General features: G+C 43.2%; 1 long non-coding RNA gene across 1 annotated transcript; it reads left to right on the top strand.

Annotated features, from left to right (window-relative positions):
- The first annotated feature begins 2,761 nt into the window (after nt 1-2,761).
- On the top strand, nt 2,762-21,296 carry LOC122483770. The gene is made up of 2 exons (XR_006297468.1): nt 2,762-2,928; nt 20,518-21,296. It is a non-coding gene; the product is annotated as an uncharacterized LOC122483770 (long non-coding RNA).
- Nucleotides 21,297-22,666: the final 1,370 nt, after the last annotated feature.

The raw sequence follows: 22,666 nt of genomic DNA, 5'->3' as shown, positions 1-22,666 counted from the left end.
TTCAAAGGTGAAAACTAAATTTTGTCTCCAAGAAATGCACCTTCCTGTAAGTAGAGAAAAATCTTAAGATCACATTTTAAGTGTATCTTTTTTACATGATGATGGTCCCTGAGAATACAGCTTTCTTAAATGCAGCGAGTGATTAGATGCGATGACATCAGTCACCAATCAAGCTCTTCTGAGCGGGAGTGGGTCTTCAGAGATTATCTGGCTGTACTCACTGGGGGGTGTTAAGTTGCTTTGGCAAAGAGACCCCCAAATGCAATGACTCATTTTTCTCTTTGGGGTGAGTAGTTGGGCTCTGTCCAGGATAGCAGGTGCCAAGGCTGGCTGGACAGCTCTGGCATCCTCCTGGGTGTTCTCACCGCACTCATGCAGGGTGGGGGGCTGTTATACACAGTTTGCAGTTGGCAGGAAAGGAGAAAAGAGAATATGGAGGAGGCACCTCTATTGCCTTAAAAGCTACAGCACAGAATGCACACATCACTTCCATCCACATTCCAGTGGCAGGAGCTTAGCCACATGGCCACCCAACTTCTGGGTAGCCACGTGCTCAGTTAGGTCCCCTATGAGAGGACACAGAAGAAGAGAGAACACGTGTTAGTGTGCAGCTGCCAATCTCAGACACACTGGCCCAAACCCCTTCTTTAAAGAGGAGGAAACAGGGGGCGCCTGCGTGGCTCAGTCAGTTGAACATCTGAGTTTGGCTCAGGTCATGATCTCATGGTTCATGGGTTCGAGTCCTGCACTGGGCTTGCTGCTGTCAGCCTGTCAGCATAGAGCCTACTTCAGAGCCTGTCCCCCTCTCTCTGCCCCTCCCCTGCTCTGCTCTCTCTCTCAAAAAATAAAATAAAAAAAAATTTAAAAAAATTCAAGAGGAGGAAACAAAAGCCCATAGAGGAAAAATGATTTACCGCCATCACCAAGCTAGTTGGTAAATTTCAGTTGCTCAGTTATTCACCCAGTGAGCCCGGTACGTATTAATTGAGTGTCTACGAAATGTTAAGTATTGTTCTTGGCCTTGGAGATAGCAAAGACTCAAGGTCCTTGCACTTAAAGATTTTACATTCTAGTTGGAGGAGGTAGACAATCAATAAAGGAAGGAAAGAGAACTTTAAGATTAGAAAGAAAGTCGATGAGAGAGTGGCAGAGAGGGACCAGGTGTGGCTGGCACCAATCACGTAGGTTATAGTAATAATCGCTAGGTCATTATTGCATGCCTTTCCCCCCGCCCTCCGCACCCCCCCCAACCCCGCCCCAGTCTCCTGTTTAGCTGCACCCATACATAGCGCTCAGTAGGACACTGATGAGAAGGATCACCAGTCCTTGAATCAGGATACGCTAGTTCAAGGTGTGGGTAGAATCTCATTAACCCTTTCTCTATCAGCTTTCCACCCTTAGCCACAGTCAGGGTATTTGAATTGACTTCTACCGTTAATGGAAACTGGCAGCTTTCTTTCAGGATCAGAATTTTGCATTCATCCCAAATGAACAGTGCTAGCAAACAACTAGCAATTATTAAGTGCCTGATGTGACAAGATTTTGATGTCTTAATTTAGTTCCCAGTGGGAGGATACATGTCACACAAGCTGTCTAGTACCACAAAAGGAGAAGTGAGCTGTATATAGAGGCTGTAGGTGAGAGTTTGGGGACAGTAAACATCCCCAGTAGAAGACGGGGCCCTGCATAACATGCTGGGCATTAAGGAAAAAAGTTAAAAAGGGGGGAACACTTATAAACTTGAGGACTGGCCCCTCATCGCAGAGAGTAAGTTCAAACTTTCTAACTAATGTGTAGAAAGGATAGCCTGCAATCTACATCACTCACCCCATTTTAAAATACAGTTTAGATACTACTAATTTTTAGGTTGCCCAGACTGTAAAAAAATTCAAACCATGTTTTCCAGGTCCGCAGAGAATTGTTTCTGCTGCATTGACCCCTTCAGTCACACTCTTGGTCCTCTAAAACAGTCAAAAACAGCTTTAAGGTGCACATTATTCTGTCTGCTGCAGGGATTTTGTAAAGGACACTGGGTTTGACATTAATCAGTGGCCCTGTAGACCTAGTCTCTTCAGGACTTAGTGCCAGGAGAAATTTTACTTGCTCTGAAGATCCAATACATTTTCTTCTTGTGAACCTCAAGAATCATGTGACTGATGACTTTCCCCCTTTTTGCTTTGGCAACCAGGAAGCTCAGTGCCAAATTTATAGTTTATTTAGTGACTGCATAGAACCTAAGTGACCATCATTCTAATATAGCTGTTTGCTTTTTGCTCTCAGAACTGGCCTTCTCTAATTTATATATATTTTGGTCTAGGTTATTATTTGCATGCACACACACACACATCCCATACACATGCACACTTCTTACATGGTATGAGGAAGGGAGTGTGGATAAATGAAGCAGGAACCTAATGCACATTAAACTGTCAATTGTTCACATCTTTCTGTATTTACTTCCAATTTTAGCCTTGCGCACACTTATTTCTGCATACTTAAATTCAAATGGTCACAGACACAAGATCAGAACAGGGAACAAAGTTAGAGGTTGTTTTTTTAAGGGCACCTGCCTCCTTATCACTGTATGCTTCTGGAATTCCTACTCCTTTCCAGCTGGCAGTTCTCCTGTCTGTGTTCAAACACCTCCATTAAAGGCAGACTTCCAATGTGATTCATTTCTGGAAAGTCCTGATTGGTTGAGCCTTCTCACTTCACATTTGATCCTACCCTGATGGGCCACATGGTAAATATTAATTCTTCATCTATAGCTGGTAGCATTTGAAGTAAGCTATTATATCCCCCAGAACATTTTCTTTTGACCAGGTACTTCAAATACTCTGCAGATGATGAAGCCATGAGTCCTCTCGTTGATTGCTCTGGTCACTCTCTCCCAAACACAAATCTTATCCTGCTTATTTCCTTTTTAAAGTAAGTTTTAAAAAATATCTATCTATCTATTTATTTTGAGAGAGAATGTGTGTGTGCATGCACAAGCAGGGGAGGGGCAGAGAGAGAGAGGGAGAGAGAATCCTAAGCAGGGTCCACACTCAGCACAGAGCCCACCATGGGGCTTGATCTCATGAACTGTGAGATTATGGCCTGAGCTGAAGTCAAGAGTCAGATGCTTAACTCAGGCACCCCTACAGTAAGTTTAAGAGAACCAACCTCAAAGCTCTCAAAGCATCCTTGCCCCTCATCCTAAGTAGGTATTAGCTTTCTGTGGAGTCAGATTGTAACTGACTCACAACGGACTTCTTGCTAGCCAGAGTCCCTAAACCCTTTCTACACATGCCAGAGTTAAGTTATTTTTTCTCCAACCTGTTTTTGGGCAATTAGTCTTTTTGAATGTAAGTGAAAGGTCTTCCATTGCCCTCATCAATTTTCATCTTGGTATGTATAAACCATACCTTAGAACTTGGCAAAATTACTCTAGATTTTTGTCCCATCAGCCAAGACATTTGCTCCCCTTCTTGGCTTTTCGCCATTCACAGATTTGATGGTCTGACCTTTATATCACCGCTTGATGCAGGGATAAAAATCTTACGGTGAGCAAAGCCAGGAGCCCTGGTGTGTGTTAGCAGGGACCTTCTTCTAGGCTAACACTGTTCTATTTTTAAAATAGTATTCTGTCTGCACCATTATTTGCCATTAATCTTCAAACTATCATCCAAAATAAAATTTAGTAACCATCTACCGAGGACAAATGATGTGTCAGGCATTGTACTAAAAGTTCTTACATTATTTGAATTTGTTCTTTGCTGAATCTCAGAGACAAAAATGTCAGATAGAACAAGGCCAAGACCCTCATGCCTGACTCATGGTTTGCTGGTTTGTGTGGAACCTTGAAAAAAATTAGGTTCTAATGCTGTTGACAATAGACTTAGTATTTAATACTCAATGCAAACTGACACTAAAATGAAATTGGTTGGGGATGCCAAAAAAAGTGAACTCTTGACTTAAGCCTTCAGATATCAGGTTCAGCTGAAAACAAGAGTGGGATTAAAGATGATATGAATTGCTAGAAATAAAGCCAGAGAGATCATCTTAAGAAGGCTTGACGTATTAGAGATTTTACATATTTTTTTCATCTTTGGGAAAAGAATTCTCTTCATGACATGCAAGCTAATTTACCAACTCAGCCTTTTGAAAAACTTTAGAGACAGAAATGCATTATCCACACAAATGGGGGATCGCCTTTAAGCTCTCTCTGGCTACTCAGCCAGTTTCTGATGGAGCTGGAATCGGACATTCGTTCCTTTCTCCAACAATGAAGCCCTCATCTCTCCATCTTGCCTGAGAAGCTAATGTGATTGGTTTTGAAAATGCCTTGTTGGAGTCCCAAGGCACCACTTTGTGTTTCATTTTCTTCTTAGGTAACATGAGGTCACACAGACATTTCCAGAATCAGCGGAGTCTGGGAGTTCACCATTGTCTGTCTTTATGAAGTATTCCATCTGAGTTAATCGACCACTGTTTATTTAGCCATTCCCCTATTGTTGGCCATTTGGGTTCTTTCCAATTGCTAATTATTACAAATGGGCTTTGAGGACTGGTAAGTGCTAGACAGATGTAGGGCTCCCTCATTATTCTTTTGTTATCACACTCCCAGGATGCAGGCATTTTTCTGTCTTCCTGACCTTCTTCTTCTTAATGGCATTCTTATAAAAGCACCAAAGATCTGAAAACACATGCTTTATTAAATCATCCAAGGCTGCACTATTAATTTCTTTGTCTCTTCAAGTTCAATACAGAAGTCTAAAAATTGTAGGTCTGCGTCTGCTCTTCTTCACGGAGTTGCTAATCAAATCCTAGACTTTTCCATCCCACCTTTGTTATGCTTCACTTTCAAGTAAATTCATTTCAGTTCCCCAACCCATCCCTCATTTTTTAAAAGTAAAAAGAAAGGATAAATTATGTGGGTTAATATTCTAAATGAAATATTTGCCCAGGAAACCAAAATATGAACATATACATATTGGATGAAGATTTACTTTCAAAGATCTCATATGGAATACATATTTATTGCACAAAAGTTGGAAGAATATTTAAAAGTAAGTAAAAGGGAACAAAAAGGTTACATCCCATTTTCTCAGAGCCCCCACTACTAAGATCTTGGTGGATTCCCTTCTAGTTTTCTTTTTCTCTGCAGAATTTTTTTCTTTGCAGAGCTGTTTTGAAAAGTTTTCAAAGTTTAATTCATTTGAAAGTATCTTTAGGCTGTGTGAAGGTGGAGAGACCATGGGATGGGGTCAGGACCCCTTAGGTGGGGTCATTTCTCAGGGCCAGTCCCGCACTGATCTCATTTTACCTGAGTGACCTTGGGCGAATCCTATAAACCCCTGGTTCTCAAAATAGGGTGTCTCCCTGAATCCTAATCTCTCCAGAAGGCTGTTAGGAAGTTACATTCTTGTATGGCACAACGGACTTAATGAATCACAAACAGAAGTGAGAACTGCTGCCCTACCCTGTCTGGTAGATTTCTTTCTAAATCAAAACGGGTGTGGGGTTTGGGCTGGGTCATCCAGGGTAGGAGTTCTTATCACAGGGCTCCCCTGGATGGGGGGTGAACTTCAGGGATCTGAGAATCCTGGGAACTTGGCTGTAGGTTTTCGTCTTTCCCGTGTATGCATTTTGTGGACAGACTGTCTATATAGCTTTAAATTTTATAGATTTATCAGAGAGCTCCTTACTCAGCAAGATACCTGAGCCTTCCTTCATTGATCCAAGATCTCTTCCAGAAATCCCTCTGTCATGGTCCTCTGATGGCTGTGAGAAGTACCAGTTGTCCCCGTGAACATCCTCCTTCCACTGTGGCCAGAAAAGGCATGAGACTCTCCTCTTTCATTAGTTATGTGGCCTCAGGCCAGTTGCACAGCCCCTTGAGACAATTTCCCTCCAGCAGAACTTAGTAGTAGCATATTTTATTTCATGCCTGCTTTACAGGCACTGCTGTAAGCACTTTTGACCAACTATCTCATTTCAGTCCACAGGACGATCCTGTGAAAGAGGCATTCTTATTACCCCTCTTTTAAGAATGAGCAGGCAGGCACAGAGAAGTCAACTAACTTGCCCATGATCACACAGCTAATAGATGGTGCAGTTGTGACTCAAAACCACACTGGCTGCTTCTAAATCTATGCTAAGCGCAGCAGTCCCCCCTTATCAGCAGGGGATACGTTCTAGGATCTCCACTGGATGCCTGAGACCTCAGATAATACTTCATCCTATATACACTCTGTTTTTCCTGCACATACTCATGTATGATAAGGTTTGATTTGCAAACAAGGCACAGTAAGAGATGAACAACAATCAAACAATAAAATAACACAATTAAAATAGCATCTGCATATTGCCAGGAGAATAGGGTCTCTAAAAATATCTTCCTTTTACAGTACTCATCCTTCTTCTTGCGATGATATTGGATGATAAAATGCCTACGTGATGAGATGAAGGGAGGTGACTGGTGTAGACGTTCTGACCCCGCGTTAGGTACTACTGACCTTTGGATGATGTGTCAGAGGGATCATCTATTGCACGATCGCGGCTGACCACGGATAACTGAAACCATGGGAAGCCAGGCAGCGGTTCAGGGGGGGCACTGTAGTGAGTACTGAGAGCATTAGGACTAATATCACTTCTAATAATGCTATCAGTAATGAATGATACTAATTAACACTGACAGAACTCGCAATATCACTGCTAATACCGCTATCTACAGCAGACTGTAACGGAACTGCAAGCGGGCCCCAGCTGGGGGACCCTGACCAAGGGGACTCCTCCATTCTTCTGGGAACCTCTGGGAATTTCCACTTCTTCATTGTCCCCTGGGGATGGGAAATGCCGCCTGCCTCCCGGGGCCGCTGGCTCCCGGCAGAGCACAACCTGCCACATAATATTACCGGATAGATGTTTTTGTTGTGGTAAAATATGTATAACATAGAATGTACCATCTTAACCATATATAAATGCACGGTTCCGTGGCATTAAATCATTCACATGGTAGTATATCTACTACACAGGTTTTGCTTGTATTTTCTACACTGTGTAGAGTACTCAGCCCAGAATCTGGTACCTTGCAAGTAGTCAACCTTCAGCCTGCCCCTCCCCCTGCCGGGCCCCTCCCCTCCCTCAGCCTTTGACAAGTGTCCCATGCCTCAGAGATTTCAGTTAGCATTCTCCGGTGCGGTGTGAGGCAGGATGACAGGTCTCTCCAAGTGATCGTGGGCACGTGACTCCATAGCTCTCCGCCTCAGTTTCCTTCTCTATAAAATGGGGATGAGAGCAGCACCTACCAAAGAGGCTGTCACCTGAGCGAGGCTCTCGGCACAGCTCCAGCCCTGGCAAGCGCTCAGTAAAAGCCGGAGACGACTTTCATTATTTGGGGACCGCATCCTTCCTGGGAAGAGCACGCTGGCAGGGGTGCAGAGGAACTGGAGGCTGGCGCTGGCCCCAGACGGCTGCTCGCCCTTGCTCCCTCCAGGCCGCCTTGACGGAAGGCGCTCAGGGGAACAAGTGGCAGTGGGCGCTCAGGGGAACAAGTGACTGGGCGCTAGGGGAACAAGTGACAGTGGGTGCTCAGGGGAACAACCTCACAGTGTTGTGAGGAGGAGGAGGGAGGCCTTCGGGGCCCACGGAGCGCTTTATTCCATAAAAAGCTTCGACTCAGGCTGTCATAGTGGCCTCGGATTTCTGTGTCTCTTCAGCTTCTATTTTGAGTGCAGAATTGGCGTGGGAATGTTTTCCTTGATTTCAAGCCCTAAGTAGTTGTTGGGGAACAGCTGTTTTGAAAGATCATCTTTGAGGCACTGAGATGCTGCTACGAAACAAATTTCCTGAACCAAGAAAGGCTTCCCTGTTCCATTTGCCTGATTTTACTTTTGTCCAGGTCTTTACTCCTGCCTTTGCTTCTTCCCGAACCCTCTTTTTCTACCCCGACTCCTGCACTTGGGCTCCCGTCGAAATCCCCCTGGTTGCCTTGCTGCCACTTCTCCAGTGGAACTTTCTCTGGTTCCCGCAAAGTATCTCGCTGGGTGGGCTTAGCCCTGCCCTCTGACCTGGGTGTGGGTTGGTTCTGAAGCAGTCCCTCCCCACCTGGATCGCGGGTTCTGGAAGACTCCAGGGCCTTGTTTGAGTCATGACCCCTCCCGTGCTGCCATTGAGCAGGAAACTGGTGAACGTTTCTCTTTGTCAGCTCAACATCCAGACGGTCTACTCGTTCGGTTGGTGGAAGGAATCCTAAGGGGGTCGGTGGAAGGGTCCCACCTCTTGCACAGAAGCCAGAAGAGGGACAAGACATCCAAGCTCCTTGGCCTCTGTCTGGCGGAACACAGGGAAGCCCTTGGCCGGGGTTAGCATTGCTCACTCGGGTGCAAGGCTGATTCTCCAGCTTTCTGAACTAGCAGAGACCCAGAAAATTCATTTCTGTTTAAGTTAATGAACGTTGTTTCCACGTTGTTTCCGTGGTTCATCGCCAGTAATTCTTACTAGTATAGTGCCACGAACAGAATGAAAACTTCAGGGATGTTGATAAACTTGAGGTTGCTGAAATCAATCCTACGCGATGATTATCCGTCGTTTCTGCCTCCTCCACGTTCCGGTACCCCTTCTGACGCTAGCAGCCTGAGTTTCCATTTCCAAACCACTGTCTCCATTCTGGGTCCACGCGGTTCAAGGGGAGCTGACTCCAGCCACGGCTGCAGGGTGGGTAAGTCTGGCCAAAGCACCGCACCCTCTGGCTGCCGTGATTGGCTCAGAGATGGGCATGTGACCTCCTCCAGGCCAATAGATTCCGTCCCAGGACTTCTGCCAGAATGACTCAGAAGAGGCGTGTCTCTTTGCCAAGCCCCTAGGCTGGTGGCTTAGAAGACTGGAGTTCTCAGGGAGCGCCAGGAGGGTGAGTCGACACGAGGGCTCTTGAGGCTGAGTCCAGAGGAAAGCAAAGCTGAGAGATGAAGAGAAAGAAGTTCCTGATGACATTGGTTAAGGACCTGGATTGAACAGCATCTGAGTTGTAATAATAACAGCTGACATGTCTTAGATACTAGGTACCAGGCACTGGTGTCAGCATTTCACAAGTTGCCAACATTTTCTCAGGCTGCCATAACCCAGCGCTATGAACTGGGCGGTTGAAAACAACACGAATGTGTTGTCTCATAGTTCTGGAGGCTGAAGAGTCAGATTCAAGGTGTTGGCAGGGCCATGCTCTTGGCTACAGGCTGAATTAGGCCCCCACCCCCAATTTATATGTTGAATCTTTAACCCTCAGGAGAAAGGGCATATAGGGAAGTAGTTATGGGTAAATAAGATCATAGCGTTGGCCATTGGTTTGATAGTATTACTGTCCTTATAAGAAGAGACACAAGAGAGCTCTCTAGCTCTCTCTCTGCCACGTGAGAAGTTGGTCCCCTGCAAGCCAGGAAGAGAACTCGCAGCAGAAACTGACCCTGCTGGACCCTGATCTGGAACTTCCAGCCTCCAATCTGCCAGAAAACGAATTTCTGTTGTTCTAGCTGCCCAGTCCACAGTATTTGACTCCGGCAGCCCAAGCAGACTGATACTCGACCTGTGACCAGAAGGAGAGATTCCTTCCTTGCCTCTTACAGGTTCTGGTAGCTCCAGGTGTTCCTTGTCTGGCAGCTGTGGCACATCCTGCCTCCAAGAACCCATGGTGCTCTCCTCCTGTGTCTGTGTCCCCGCGTCCCTTTTCCCCTTCTAGAAGGATAGCAGTCACATTGGATAAAGGGCCCACTCTACTCCGGTATGACCTCATCTTAATCGATCACATTTGCGAAGATCCTGTTTCCAAATAAGGTCACATTCTCAGGTACTGAGGGTGAGCCCTTCAGTGTATCTTTTTTGGGCGGCATAATTCAACCCATAACACATGTGTTGATTTACCCAATCCCCACAACGAATCAATGAAGTAGGCATGAATTTATCATCGTGGCCTCACCCACATGAGCGAAGTAAGGCCCAGAGAAGTTAGGTTAACACGCTCAAGGTCCTATGGTGAGTAAGGGTTTGAGCAGAGATCTTACCTCAGACAAAGTGGTGGCAAAGCCTGCACATTTAGCTACTTCACAGTTTAGACCCGAGACATGATCCATGACGATTCCCTAATTTGCTTAGGCCGGTTTGAATTGGGTTTCGGTGCCTTGTAATGATTCCTTCTTCCTAGCATTGGTCTCATCCTTTCCTGTGTCTAAGCTCTTACAGACATCTCAGCCTCAGGACTTCACTCAGACCTGCCCCTTTGGGGTCTATTTCAGGTTCTACAATTACTTCTTCCTCTTCCTTCCCCCTCCTTCCTCCCCATCAATACTCTGTGCATCAGATGCTAGCTCTCAGCTGGGTCAGAAGGAAGCCAAGGGAGTAAATCAATACAGAGTGAGGTGTGATTTATAGATTGTAATTTTCCTAGGGGCTTTTAGCTTTTAGATGCAAGTTGTTAACCCATTGCTTATCTGGAAGTTCAGATCTTAAGATAAAAAGATGGAGGCCTTCAGGTCAAAGGGAGAGAACTTGAGGGGCTGATGCTCTCTTTATCCCTTTAACAATTCCAAACAGATGGCATGTGTGAGAGTTTAGTGTGAGGGTCCTCCTGTTAGGGTATAGTTATTGATCTCTTTTGCAGAGTGGGGATGTGTATGTACCTTCGATCTTGTACATATGAAGATCGTTGCTTTAGTCGATTCAAGATTTTCTCTTTTTTCAGGTTAGGTCTCTTCCCCTTGGGATTGCCTTTACCTCATATCAATCTTTTAACCTTTCCTATAATTCAAACATAATTCAAATGTCTTATACATAGAGGATACATGTTTTCCCTGACAGGTATCATTCCAGTGATCAGCACACACAAAAAATCAGAGTTAGATGTTTTTCTGTTGGAAATCTCAGCTTCTGGGAACAAGGGGTGAGTCTGAATTTTACCCCCTCTTAACTTCTTAACCATCTTAGCTAAAGCTGGTCTGGCATACTAGGTAAGGACACATGGAGTCAGAGGGACTTGGATTGGAATTTCTACTGTGGTATTTATTTGTCTATGGCCTGTGGGAAGATGAGCTGACTTAGCTCCTAGTCATAACGTGGACATTATACCATGTTGCAGAGTTGCTGCAAGGATTAAATGATATACTGATTACCAAGCTCTTAGTTCAACACATAATACATTTCAAAATGGTATTATTTTCTTATTTTTATCTTACACCCATCTCTCAACAGAATAGACTGCCTTGCATACAGTTTAGCGCTCAGCAAATGTGGAAATTCTATCAGTTTAATATAAAATTCCCAGGCCAGTCAGAACACTGAATTTCTAGATAATGGTGCCCTGAAGGGGAGAGCTATATCAAGTTCAATTTCCACGAATGGATTTTCGTTTCGTGGTGGCCTTGTGAATTGAGATAAGGCCTGGTCTTCTCTGTGGGTATAGTACTTATAGCAGGGTTGGTAATCGCTGTCTTGGTGTATATAAAGTCACTTTGCTCCCTGGAATTGTTAATTGCAACTTGGAGTTTAGGGAGCTGTTTATGTGCTTCTTTATTCATAGGGCAGCAACTCTTCTTCTGTCTGTTTGGATCGACTAAATTAAAGATGAATAATAAGTCCTAGCAGGAGCACAGGGAAAACTTATTTCATAGGATTATAAATATTTTATGAGAATTCAGGAAGAATGGGAATCTTGGGCAGCCTCTTCCAAACAGGGATGGAGAGTTTTCTATCCTGGCTTGGGAAGGATAGACGCCCATCTTGAAAACATGGGCGTCCTGAGAAGAGGCTTGCGTTCTAGCTGTGACACTTACTAGTTGTCACATTTGTAATTGGGAGAAATTACTAAAGTTACTGGAAACTCAGGTTCCATATTCATTCATTCATTCCTTCAAAGTTACTGTGCACTAAATACTGTTCTAGGCTCCAGATAGATGGTAATAAGGGAAACAGGCAAGAATCTCTGTCTTCATCAAGCTCATAGTTTAATTCAAAACAAATATACATAGTAAATTATAGTAATTTTCCTCCTCTGAAGGAGGAAAATAAAAGGTGAGGACAGGAGTAAGGGAATGTGTGTATATGAGGGTGAATTTTAGGTGAGGTATACAGGACAAGCCTCAGTGAGAAGCCAACATTTGAGTAAAGACCTGGAGGAAGTGAGGGAGTGAGGACGACCAATATCTGGGAGAATTGCAGGCAGAGCGAATACAGCCAGGGTGAGGATCCAGGGGCAGAGGCAAGTTTGGCATTTTGGAAAAGTTGCAAGAGGTCAGGATGGCTGGAATGGAGTGAGGGACATGGGGTGGTTGGTGCTGGGGTTAAAGAGGTGATAGGGTCAGCCTTGTAGCCCTGGAGCATGTGGTAAGGAGCTTGGCTTAGGACCCATTGGAGGGTCTTAAGCAGAGAAAGGGAGACAAGATCTGACTTGTTTTAGCATGCTCCTCTGGCTCCTGTGTGGGGAATAGCTTGTAGGAGGATACATACAGAAGCAGGGAGATAAGTTAGGCGATTATTACAAAGATACAGAAGGAGAGGTGATTGTAGCTTGGCTGAAATCAGGGTCATAGTAGAGGAAATGGTGGGAAGCAATAGAATTCAGGATATATCTTGAAGATATAGGCAAAAGAAGAGACTGTATCTGAGAGGATGTTCTGACATATTGAATGTGGGGAAAGATAAGAATTAAGGATGACCCCAGTGTGTTTTATCTGAGAAACTGGAAACATGGATCCACTGTTAAATGAGATCAGAAATGGTGCAGGAGGAACAGGTTTTTAGGGGGACTATCTGGGGATTTGCAATATTTATGTTAAATTTGAAATATCCATTAGATACTCCAGTAGAGGTGTAGGGTAATTGTTGAGTATAATTACTCAAAGGGGGAGAGAACTGGGTTAGACATATGAGTTTGGAAGTCATGGGAATCGATGGTATTAAATGGTATTAAAGCTACGAATGCCTATGGATAATAAAAGAGATTCAAGGACTGATCCCTAGGACTCTCTTTCACTTAGAGGTCAAGGACATATGGAGGAACCAGTGAAGCAGGTTGAACAGCTAGGGAGGTCAGAGAAAAACCAGGCAACTGGAGGCCAAGTGAAGAAAGTGTTTGAGGTATAAGAGAATCACCAACTGTGTTAAGTGCTAATGAAAGGTGAGGTAAGCTCAGGACTGAGGATTGAACATTGCAATTAGCCACATGAAGTTACTGGTGATCTTGAGAAAAGCAGTTGTGACAAAAACTTGTTTGGAGTAGATTTAAGTGAGAATTGGAAGAAAAAATTTAGACACAGTGAGTTTAGACAACTCTTTTGGTGAGTTTTGCTGTAAAGAGAAGAAAAGGGATGGACCAGTAAGGATTTTGGGTGTGTGTGTGTTATATTAATATTGGGAGAAAGAGCAGCACATTTGGATGCTGATGGGAATGGTCCAGGAGAAAGGGGGAAGCTGAAGCTGTAAAAGAGGAAGGAGAAAATGCCAACAACGATGTTCATGACTAGGCAAGAAGAGATGGGATTTGGTGTGCAAATAGAGAGGTTAGCTTTAAATAGGAGCGTTAGCGTGGGAGGGATGGTAGGAGTAGATGGACAGAGAATCAGGCAGGCGGGTAAGATTTGGTCAAGAAAAATTACAGAAGTTCTTTTTAATTTTCTGTGAAATAACCAGATTCTCTAGCTATGAGGAAGGATGGGGCAGTCATGTTAGAGGTTGGAGGAGAGAAGAGATGGGATGAAACAGTTGGCTAAGAGAGTGGGATGGACTGAGGACACTCAGTGTGGTTGCCAGATAGCAGCAGGGGCTTTGGGATGGTGAGAGGATAGAGTGGGACCAGCCAACATGGTAGCCTGTGTTTCTGTTAGTTGAATGGGTAACAGTGCAGAGGGTCCAGCGGGTTGGATTAGAACTATGCTTTAACCAAGTGAATATGACAAAGCAAGAGAGGGACAAAGGTGTTGAACTTGTGTTCCCAGAGGATTGCAATGTGATTGACCATGGAAGGTAAGCTAAAGAAGGAAGGACATGAGACATGAGACATAGTGAAAAAGTGGTAGGATAGAGTGACTTAGAGTAATTTATGATTAATACCTATTTTGGCAATTATTCTACTGTTGCCTGTGTACCCCACAAGACTGTATGTTTCATGAGGACAATTACTATGTCTATTTCTTGCCAAACATTGTACCCTGGGCTTGGATCAGTGATTGACTCAAAAAAGCATTCAGTAATATTAATTGAGTACATGAATGAATAGTAGCTTCTATTTATTGAATGGTTATAGGCACTTTGTAAACATTTATCTCTGCAAGTAACCCTATGATGTGGATATTATTATATCCCCTTTTGTAAATAAGAAAATTAGCTCAGAATGACTATGGACTTTCCAAATCTCTAGCTGGCTGGAATCCAGATCCATTTGTCTGCAAAGTCTACAACCCTATTAGCAGTGTCTGAGTGCCTGCTATGTCCTTCTACAGTTAAAAATGCTTTCTCCTCTGGTAAGGAGCCAGCCATGGCCTCCCGACCTTGAGATTTGATCCCTCCCATCCTGTCCTTCGTGATGTCCCTTCTTCCCCCTCCAGCACTACTCATGATTTTAATATTGATTCTTCAGGACTGTTGTGAAGATCCCATTAACTTATGATGTAAATGGATGTAAAAGTCCTTTTCAGATTTTTAATCTTTTGTATTAACCACTTTGATTAGGATTTGTTCTTTACCACTTCAGGCTGCTTATTCCTTTAATCCCTCCATATCTCATCTTCCATTTCTTCCCATTACCTCTTCTCCCTTTGCCACATGTTAACATCCACCCATTCTTTCCAGTTTAGAATGCGGGTGTAGCTTCTCCATAAAGATCCTAGGCCAGAGAAAGAAAGGCAGAGTATGGGTTACATTGTCTTGGCCAGGGGGAAAATGATTTGAAGTTAAAAAAGTCATGGGAATTCCTAGAGCAGCACCGTAGACATTCCATTTGAAGATGATGGGATGTTATCTCCCATTGCAAGAGACAGTCTTTCCCAAGTGCAGGAAATGTCCTGACGTGGGAGGCTGATATTGGCAATTTTCCCACTCCGAGGCTCAGTGCTCCTGGATCTGCCAGAAGGGGGCGCTCTCACCATCTGCACCTTCTGTGCCTTTGCTTCTTTGTAGTTGTGTGTGGTTTAGGGCTGCTCATGATTTTTCTGGAGGCTTGATGTGCAGGACCTTCTAGGAGGGTTGTGCAGCTGCATTCTGCACAAGGATGCCCTGCTGAGGGCATTCGTGGTGCCGACATCCAGGTTCCACTCTTGCTTGCTGACCTGTGTGCTCTGTTACTACCGAGTTTGTCCAGGGCAAGCACCAGTTTATAACTCATAAGTGGGCCAGGTAGGCTAGTGCAGACCTGAAGCATCCTTTCCTGATGGCCCAGGTGGGCCTGTGTTCGTCTTCACAATTAAACTTGTGTGTCTGAGCATGTGTATGCACTGCTCATAACTTTACCTTTGAGAATTCAGATCAAATGATGTGATGCCTTGTTTCACCAACAGTGATCTGACCCTTCCAGAATTTCAGATGCAATATTCGCTGGCAAATTTCCACATATTTTGCTCTCCCACTCTCACGCCCAGCTGATGATGCATCACCACTGCTGGGTGTTCATGATCTTGTTTTCTTTCTCTTTAAATTGTTATTTATGCGTTTATATTTTCTTCTCGACACTCCCATTCAGTATATTTCATGAGAATTTTTGATTTTTTGTATGTGATTTTGCAAAATTTAAGTGGTCATTTTGTATGCAAGTCTTGGTATTTCAGCAATTGTATAGCGTTAGGAATCTCATTCTTACTTTCTTTCCTTCAGCGTGATGTTTCTCAGGTAGGGATCTTTTTAATTTTTCAGCGGCTTTGCCTCCCTCCCCCATTCTTTTTGGCTTTCCTGTCTATATGGCTTATTAAAATAAGGTACAGTTGCCATGTTCCCTTCTTTGGGAAGACTCTCTCCTTCTTCCAATGTTAGGCTCCCTCTTCTGGACTCCCACAGTATTTCAAGTCTTCTGTTGCTGTGATTATGATTTCATTTTGTAATTAAAAGAATCTATTTATCTGTTTGTGCTGAGATCCTCCAAGGAGCAAACCATATACATTTATGCAATTCTAGCCCCTAACATAGCTCTTGGAACAACAAATATGTGTTGGATGGATGAATAATAATGATAATCGCTAACATTTATTGAGTGTGAACGTGTTAGACATTGTTCTGAGGGCTTTACATCTATTCAACTCATTCTACTCTCACAAGAGCCCTACGAATTAGGGACTATTATTATCTTGATTTTACAGAGAGACAAAAATGAGACATGGAATGTTCAAATAGCTTTGAAATTCATGTAACGTATGAAATTCAAATATGCCTTACAGCTAGTAAATGGTGGAGCTGGGATTCTAACCAAGAGAGTCTGGTCCAAATTCCAGGGTCCTAACTATCATCTACATCAGCCTGTAGACTGTGTAGGACTTGTGGCTCCTGGTCCAATATGCCAGTGCGTGTTCATGCCACAGTGCAGGCTCCACCTTTGTTATTCCCGTTAATTACTAGGTGTCTGTTAGGTATTGCCATGTGTCCTGTTATCTCACTCAATCACACAAGAACTTGTAGGTGGGTGTCATTATCCCCACTTTTATAGATGAGGGGCTCCAAAGAATATGGTACCTCGTCGATGATCCCATAATTAGTGGCAGAGCCAGGATTTGAATCCTGGTGACACTGACTTTAAGTTCCGTGCTCTTTCCATGATATCACATGATTATCAGAGAGAGCACCCTGGGTCTTAGATCCTTGCTACTTGTGGGAAACTGATGGGCACTTGGTGGAAAGGTACAGGCTCTTCCAGCTTTGATGTGATCTGAGGAATGTTCTCCAATAGTCTGTGATTTCCTCCATAGGGCTGCCATTGAGGGCTTGGAGTCTCTTTTCAAGAACCCAAGTCTCTAGTTCCCATGACCTCTAAAATGTGAGCTCTGAGGTCAGGGACTCATCTTTTTTGTAACTTCAGTGCTTGGAACATCTCATACAGTAGGGTTCAGTAAATATTTGCTGAAGAAATGCCAGATCTAACAATTCCTTCTCCCTCCTTAAGCTAATTTAGGTGATATTTTCTGTTGCTTACAATCACAGGAGTCCAAACTAATAACCCCCATGGTAGGTATTATTAATTAATTATGACACTTTCTGTAGCTTAATCTACAAAAGGATTTTGAATCCTTTCCAATATGGTGCTCCAGGCAGACATTATGAATTGTTAGAATTAGCAGGTGAGATGGAACTCATTTAGAATCTATACTCATTTTCCATTTACTGTGAAACAGATTAATGCAAAATTGGCAGCTTCTAACAACATATATTTATTATCTCACAGCTTCTGTGGGTTAGGAGTCTGGGCACGCTGGGCTTATCTGGGCCCTCTGCTCAAGGTCCCACAAAGTTGCAATCAAAATGTTGGCTGTTCCTTCCTGGAGCTCAGGTGTTCTTTCACACTCACGTAGTTGTTGGCCAGATTCATTTCTTTGCAGTCTCAGGACTGAGGTCCCCATTTTTTTGCAGGCTGTCAGAGGGAGGTCACTCTCAGCTCTCAAGGACCCACAGAGATCCTCTGTGTGCCAGTCTTGCTCACTACACAGCAACTCTGTTCTTCCAGGTGTGCAGGAAAATATTTTCAAGAAAGACTCAGTCTCTTTTCTTTTTTTTAAATTTTTTTTTAACGTTTTATTTATTTTTGAGACAGTGAGAGACAGAGCATGAACAGGGGAGAGTCAGAGAGAGGGAGACACAGAATCTGAAACAGGCTTCAGGCTCCGAGCTGTCAGCACAGAGCCTGACGTGGGGGTCGAACTCACGGACCGAGAGATCATGACCTGAGCCGAAGTCGGCCGCTTAACCGACTGAGCCACCCAGGCGCCCCTCAGTTTCTCTTTTCAAGAAAGATTAAGTCAGATAATCCCCCTTTTGATTAACTGAAAAATCAACTAATTTGGGACCTTAATTACATCTTTAAAAATATTTTTCCTTAGACTATAACTTACTGATGGGAGCGAGAGCCCTTACATACATAGATCCCACCTGTATTCACGAGGACTGTGTTATACAGAGTGTGTACGCTGGGTGATGGGAATCTTGGGAGGCTATCCTAGAATTACTCCGACTTCAGCATCCCTGATCCAGCCCAAGTTCTTTCCTGTACAGGTGAAAAAACCGAGGCCTAGAGAAGGAAGTCACTTGCCCACGCACATGTGGGGTCTAGAGGCCCAGCTGAAGTTAACATTCTAGTTCTTCAGCTTTCTACTCCAGTGCCCTCGAGGTCATTGTCAAACTACTGCTGAACCTGTTTATCCAGGTCTGTACAGTCTCTGACCTTGTAGCAACAACTTCTGTGTTTTAGTCATTTTTGTCTTTCCCTTTGCCCCAACTCCCCTTGCCCTAACAAACAGATACACAAAAAATGTTTGTGTTGATTTGACTAAAAGTCCATTGGAATTCGAAGGATGAAGTGAATTGTATAATGTCTAACACCAAACCAATGAAGGATTCAGACACAGAGAGAAACCTTAGAGGACTTTGATGGAATATTAATAGAGTCCCAATGATGTCCCAGGGACAATAATATCTCTTCTTCTAGCAGCAGCTGTGACCTTTCAAAGTTAAGAGTCACCATGGGGACTCTTCCTAAGGGCTGGACCCCCTGCTTTTTGGCAGATGAAGCCACTTACCTGTGATGGTTATGCTGGGGCTTGGGAAGAACATGATGAGTAGGTGAAAAGGTTGTTAAAAATGTCAGCTGATGACCCCAAATGATCTCTTGGGAGTCAGTGGGGTTTATAAGCTTTCACTCACCAGCTGTTTTAGGGTATTTGAATGGACTTTGTTCCTCTTCTCATAGTCCAGACTTCTTAATATAAAATGCAAATTCATCTTAACTAAGGTGCCTGCAAACAGAATCCTGTGGGAGCTATACATATAATATACAAAACATATATATGTTAGAAATATAAATGTTAAAATATAAAAGTGTTTTATCACAACTTCCCAGAGACTACATTTTAAAAATGAATTTTATTAAAAACATTTATTTTTAAACGCTTGTTTGTTTTTGAGAGAGAGAGAGAGAGACAGAGAGACAGAGAGAGAGAGAGAACGAACAAGCGGGGGAGGAGTAGAGAGAGAGGGAGACACAGAATCCGAAGCAGGCTCCAGGCTCTGAGTTGTCAGCACAGAGCCTGACATGGGGTTCGAACCCATGAACTGTGAGATCATGACGTGAGCCGAAGTTGGACGCTTAACCAACTAAGCCACCCAGGCGCCCTAGGACTACTTTTTTAATGAGAAAAAACCTTTCTGAGATATGGATACCTATACAATTTCTTGGAAAGAGCACATTTCATGGAAATTATCAAATTGTTTAGACCAGCAATTGCCTGAAAAATAGTGGACTTTTAAAGCATGGCAAATGTCCAGAAGTGATTTGTAGAGTAAGAGACAGATATAGGGCAAGAAGGAAAAGGTTTTTTTTTTTTTTATACAAGATTCTGAAAGGCATCTTTGATTACTTTTATTATATGAGTTTTCTATTGTTGTATAACAAATTACCCCAAAACTTAGTGGTTTAAAATAAAGGACAGTTATTATCCTATCAGTTCTTCAAGTCTAGAATCCAGATGTGGCTTAGCTGAGGGTTTCTGGCTCAGGGTCTTACTGGTGTTAGCCAGATCTGTGATCTTATTTCAAGGCTCTATGGAGGAAGATCCTCTTTGAAGCTCACTCAGGTGGCTGTTGGCAAATGAGCCATCAGCTCTTGAGGGCTGTTGACCAGAGACATCAGTTCTCTCCTTAGGGCAATTCCTTCATGTTCTCTCTGAGCCACACAAGACAATGTGTCACTGTCAAAGCACGACCTCATAATTCACAATGTCTCCATGCTTGCTTCAGGGAAATGACCTTAGAGGTAACTCAGAGCTCCTATGTCAAAGAGGAATTACAAATGCTTGTATAAAAAGTTCTTTAGTATGTTTGTTGCCCTCTACATTATATAAATATCAAAGTCTGAAATCTTGGCTTCCCCAAGTCTGGTTTTCCTAATTATTCTACTGCTAGCTGTATGTGAAGGCAGCCAAGTTCATGGATGGTTTCAGAAAGGCCCTATGTCCCACCCACTTGATTAAAAACAAAATACTCAAATTTCCATTCTTGTAATAAATCTGTTATGTTAAAGCACAAGTTTTAGAAGGCTTCTGTAAAAATGCAAATAACAATCCCGTATCTTTCATTACCCAGAAAAGCAGTTGATGTCAGGCCGGTTGATGACAAGAGACAGAGCAGAACCCAGAGAGGGCAGGACCAGCTGAAGCATCACAGTGTAAGGGATGCATGGGTATCTGGGCACCTGAGGGCAGAAAAGGAGGATGCCACCGTAAGAATCCTACAAAGTTAGAACTGGAGAGGCTTAAGAGTTTAAGATCACTTATTTATTTATTTATTTATTTATTTATTTGGTAGGCAAGGAACCTGTATGGAGGAGAACTACATTGGTATATGTGACATGACAGGCTGGTCGTGGAGTAGCAGCTGGAACCTGGGTCGTCTGAAGATGAGATAAGACCAGCTTCCACTGTGCTGGTAGCAGAATCAAGACCAGTGCTCAAGTCGAAGTGACATTCCTGGATCCTGCTCAGAATCAAGCTCTCTCTGCTCCCTGCCCTTTGCCCACACCTTTACCTGGCCCATCTTAATCAACGTTGTATTAAAATGATGTGCATAGGAATCTCGCTTTCCCCAATTAAGTGGACATCTATCACTTGTGGTCTAGTGTTTAATCTCTCTTATTTTGGTAAATTTCCCCCGGCAGGCCATTCTTCCCACTAGTTTTGTGGTCGGGAAGGATTAGCTCCACCTCCAGAGTCTTCGGCATGAGCTGATTATCCCTCCCCTCTGCAATTGTTTCAAAGAGGGGCACACAATCTAAGCTGAGCCAGTAAGCTCTGAGGAGATATTTTCTGTAATTTCTGGAAAGAAATGCCTTCTGTCCACCACTGGTTTCAATCATGTGTGGCTGCTATAGACATTTTTTATCAGGAGGGAGACCAGCTAGAGACTGAGGACAACCCAGGAAGGAGGCAGAGCTAAATGATGCAAAGAAATTAAGTCTGGATGTTGTTATTTGAGTCTGTGTATCAAAATGAAACTGAAGCCAGTTCAATCCTTGGACAATAACCTAGAGTGATTTATTCAGGTCTTTCTCTGAAAAACAAATAAACAAAAAATGAATGCTCACCTAACATCTGCAAAACTAAATATGCTGATAAGCTCCGTCCAAGAATGATAGACTCTTGCAAAGGCAAATTTCATTCTTCAAACCAGATGGCAGAAACTTACTTACCACTCTAAAAATGGTAGCTCTTTTGAGCTTAAGAAAATCTTAAAACAGAGCCTCCAGGAGGGATTATATAAGGGGAGTTTTCATAGGGTATTTGACTATATTTTCTCAAAGAATCTTCCTAACAATCATTTTTGACAGGTTATTACAGCTCCCAGATTACAAATGAAAACATGGAGACCCTGTGAAATTTAGAGCTATGGACTAGAGACAAAAGCTCCAGACAGTAATGGCCCGGGGCCTTTCCCCAGTGTAGACTGTGATTTGGCTGCATTAGTTAGACTGACTCTGGCTCTCCCTGTTGTTATGAATAGTTGTTACGAAAACATAGACTCCAGAAGCTCTTATGTCTGGCTCAGTCTGAGAACTTCACATGGTAAAAAGGTAAGATAAAAATGTTTTCATAATGAGTTTACTCAACTCTTGCAGACAGACGGCTGGCCAGGTGACCTGTTTGCAGATGGTTCATTTTAGCCTCTAGAATCATCTCTCCAAGCACTCAGGACTCTTCCTGATGGACACTTTCAGGAATTAAACTCTAAGTTCCTTATTAAAGGCCCTTTGTTCCCTGTGTTTGGATATGGTTGAACCATATCCTCATTGGTTCAATGCTCTTGGCATCATAAGCTAAGTTCTGGACTGGTTATGGCAGTAATACTAGACTATAACTGCCTGAAGGCAGATGCCATGTCTGGCTCCCTCATTTTTATGCCCTCACTCAGCTCAAAATATGACACCAAACATGCATGCCACTTGTTTAAGAAATGAATTTCTGAAAATTGATTCAGGAATGTCAAACAAGATTGAAAACTGAGTTGAGTTGATCAAGTAAGATTTATGTAATATAATAAGAGACACCAGAGTTGAAAGGGAGTGTTGAGAATCGGAGATGCAATGGATTGTAATGGAAAGAAAACAGAAGAATAAAAAAAAAACCCATAAATATACATCTTCATTTGTGATTCCCTAGCTGAGGGATTTGGAAAGCCATTGAATCATCCTGGGTATTGTTTTCTGTGTCTATAAAAGGGGCTAACGACACAGAGTGGATTCACAGAGTCATTATGTCAGATAAAATGGCATATGTAAAAGTATTTTGCATATTTCTGGACACTGTATATAGTTCTGGTGCGGAAATTAAGGAAAGGAAATGGCAACCCAAATATGAGTTGAAAGAGAACAATTGATTTAGAAACTAAGCAAATAGAGGGCTCTTCCTCAATCAACCAACTTTCATTTATTGAGGAATCTGGTACATTCACCAGTTGATGT

Source organism: Prionailurus bengalensis, chromosome D1 (assembly GCF_016509475.1).
Source record: "Prionailurus bengalensis isolate Pbe53 chromosome D1, Fcat_Pben_1.1_paternal_pri, whole genome shotgun sequence".
NCBI lineage: Eukaryota > Metazoa > Chordata > Mammalia > Carnivora > Felidae > Prionailurus > Prionailurus bengalensis.
Note: the sequence above shows the minus strand (reverse complement) of the source record. Positions and strands in the feature narration are given on the sequence as shown.